Here is a 3,473-nt window from a genome sequence, read left to right as displayed (position 1 = left end):
CTCCGGCCTTGGATGCCATAATGGTTATGGAAAAACGAAAAAGCAACGCTTTTACCACACCAAACTTAAAATGTTTGCTCGTCCTCGAGCAAAAGAAGAAAGAAGAGAGTAGATGAAGAAGAAATGAGGAAGAGGGAGATGGTGGTGTATTCGGCCATTATGGGTGGGTTTGGGAGGGAAAGTGGTTTGAATTTGAAGGGTGAGGTTGGTGGGGTTTTATGAAGGATGGATGTGAGTGGTGAAGAGAAAGATGGGATTTGATAGGTGAAGGGTTTTTGGGGAAGAGGTGTTGAGGTGATTGGTGAATGGGGGAAGAAGAGAGAGAGTGGTGGTGGGGTCCTGTGGGGTCCACAGATCCTGTGGTGTCAAGGAAAAGTCATCCCTGCACCAAATGTTGCTCAAAATCACGTTTTGAGGCATTTCTGACGTTAAACGCCGGGCTGATGCCCATTCCTGGCGTTTAACGCCAGGTTCTTACCCTTTTCTGGCGTTTAACGCCAGTCTGGTGCCCCTTTCTGGCGTTAAACGCCCAGAATGGTGCCAGACTGGGCGTTAAACGCCCAACTGCTAGGTTTACTGGCGTTTGAACGCCAGCAACATCTTCCTCCAGGGTGTGCTGTTTTTCTTCCTGTTTTTCATTTTGTTTTTGCTTTTTTCAATGGATTTTGTGACTTCTTATGATCATCAACCTACAAAAAAACATAAAATAACAAAAGAAACTATATAAATTATAATCATTGGGTTGCCTCCCAACAAGCGCTTCTTTAATGTCAGTAGCTTGACAGAGAGCTCTCATTGAGCCTCACAGATACTCAGAGCAATGTTGGAACCTCCCAACACCAAACTTAGAGTTTGAATGTGGGGGTTCAACACCAAACTTAGAGTTTGGTTGTGGCCTCCCAACACCAAACTTAGAGTTTGACTGTGGGGGCTCTTCTTGACTCTGATTTGAGAGAAGCTCTTCATGCTTCATCTCTATGGTGACAGAGGGATATCCTTGAGCCTTAAACACAAAGGATTCTCCATTCACTTGAATGATCAGTTCACCTCCATCAACATCAATCACAGCCTTTGCTGTGGCTAGGAAGGGTCTGCCAAGGATGATGGTTTCATCCATGCACTTCCCAGTCTCTAGGACTATGAAATCAGTAGGGATGTAATGGTCTTCAATCTTAACCAAAACATTCTCTACAAGTCCATAAGCTTGTTTTCTTGAGTTGTCTGCCATCTCTAGTGAGATTTTTGCAGCTTGTACCTCAAAGATCCTTAGCTTCTCCATTACTGAGAGAGGCATGAGGTTTACACTTGACCCTAAGTCACACAGAGCCTTCTTGAAGGTCATAGTGCCTATGGTACAAGGTATGGAAAACTTCCCAGGGTCTTGTCTCTTTTGAGGTAGTTTCTGCCTAGACAAGTCATCTAGTTCTTTGGTGAGCAAAGGAGGTTCATCCTCCCAAGTCTCATTTCCAAATAACTTGTCATTTAGCTTCATGATTGCTCCAAGGTACTTAGCAACTTGCTCTTCAGTGACATACTCATCCTCTTCAGAGGAAGAATACTCATCAGAGCTCATGAAAGGCAGAAGTAAGTCCAATGGAATCTCTATGGTCTCATGTTGAGTCTCAGATTCCCATTATTCCTCATTGGGGAACTCATTGGAGGCTAGTGCACGCCCATTGAGGTCTTCCTCAGTGGCGTTCACTTCCTCCCCTTCCTCTCCAAATTCGGCCATATTGATGGCTTTGCACTCTCCTTTTGGATTTTCTTCTGTGTTGCTTGGAAGAGTACTTGGAGGGAGTTCAGTAACTTTCTTGCTCAGCTGTCCCACTTGTCCTTCCAAATTCCTAATGGAAGACCTTGTTTCAGTCATGAAACTTTGAGTGGTTTTGATTAGATCAGAGACCATGGTTGCTAAGTCAGAGGGGTTCTGCTTAGAATTCTCTGTCTGTTGCTGAGAAGATGATGGAAAAGGTTTGCCATTGTTAAACCTGTTTCTTCCACCATTATTATTGAAACCTTGTTGAGGTCTCTCTTGATTCTTCCATGAGAGATTTGGGTGATTTCTCCAAGAAGAATTATAGGTGTTTCCATAGGGTTCTCCTAGGTAATTCACCTCTTCCATTGAAGGGTTCTCAGGATCATAAGCTTCTTCCTCAGATGAAGCCTCCTTAGTACTGCTTGGTGCATTTTGCATTCCAGACAGACTTTGAGAAATCAAATTGACTTGTTGAGTCAATATCTTGTTCTGAGCCAATATGGCATTCAGAGCATTAATCTCAAGAACTCCTTTCTTCTGACTTGTCCCATTGTTCACAGGATTCCTTTCAGAAGTGTACATGAATTGGTTATTTGCAACCATTTCAATGAGCTCTTGAGCCTCTGTAGGCGTCTTCTTCAGATGAAGAGATCCTCCAGCAGAGCTATCCAAAGACATCTTGGATAGTTCAGAGAGACCATCATAGAAAATACCTATGATGCTTCATTCAGAAAGCATGTCAGACGGACATTTTCTGATTAATTGTTTGTATCTTTCCCAAGCTTCATAGAGGGATTCTCCATCCTTCTGTCTGAAAGTTTGGACTTCCACTCTAAGCTTGCTCCATCTTTGAGGTGGAAAGAACTTTGCCAAGAAGGCATTGACTAGCTTTTTCCAAGAGTCCAGGCTTTCTTTAGGTTGAGAGTCCAACCATGTCCTAGCTCTGTCTCTTACAGCAAAAGGGAATAGCATCAGTCTATAAACCTCAGGGTCTACCCCATTAGTCTTGACTGTGTCACAGATTTGCAAGAATTCAGCTAAGAACTGATGAGGATCTTCCATTGGAAGTCCATGGAACTTGCAATTCTGTTGCATTAGAGAAACTAATTGAGGTTTAAGCTCAAAGTTGTTTGCTCCAATGGCAGGGATAGAGATGCTTCTCCCATAAAAATCAGGAGTAGGTGCAGTAAAGTCACCCAGTACCTTCCTTGCATTGTTTGCATTATTGTTGTTTTCGGCTGCCATGTCTTCTTCTTCTTTGAAGAATTCGGTCAGGTCCTCTAAAGAGAGTTGTGCTTTGGCTTCTCTTAGCTTTCTCTTCAAGGTCCTTTCGGGTTCAGGGTCAGCTTCAACAAGAATGCCTTTGTCTCTGCTCCTGCTCATATGAAAGAGAAGAGAACAAAAAAATGTGGAGTCCTCTATGTCATAGTATAGAGATTCCTTGAGGTGTCAGAGGAAAAGAGAAATAGAAAGAAGAAGGAGAAGAAGAATTCGAACTTTACTTAGATAAGGTTCGAATTGTGCATTAAGAAGGAGTGGTACTCCATAAATAGAAGGATGTGAGAGGGAGGGAAATATTTTTTTTCGAAAATTAATTAAAATATTTTGAAAACATTTTTGAAAACCACTAATTGATTTTCGAAATTAAAAGTAAGAAAGAAATCAAGTGATTTTTGAAAAAGATTTTGAAATTAGAACTTAAAAAGATTTGATTGAA

At 42.0% G+C, this 3,473-nt stretch overlaps 1 non-coding gene across 1 annotated transcript; it reads left to right on the top strand.

Annotated features, from left to right (window-relative positions):
* Window positions 1-2,488: 2,488 nt before the first annotated feature.
* On the top strand, window positions 2,489-2,596 carry LOC130965006 (small nucleolar RNA R71). The gene has a single exon (XR_009081066.1). It is a non-coding gene; the product is annotated as a small nucleolar RNA R71 (small nucleolar RNA).
* The last annotated feature ends 877 nt before the right edge of the window (window positions 2,597-3,473 follow it).

Source organism: Arachis stenosperma, chromosome 2, assembly GCF_014773155.1.
Source record: "Arachis stenosperma cultivar V10309 chromosome 2, arast.V10309.gnm1.PFL2, whole genome shotgun sequence".
Lineage (NCBI taxonomy): Eukaryota > Viridiplantae > Streptophyta > Magnoliopsida > Fabales > Fabaceae > Arachis > Arachis stenosperma.
This window is presented reverse-complemented; position numbering and strand designations above follow the sequence as displayed.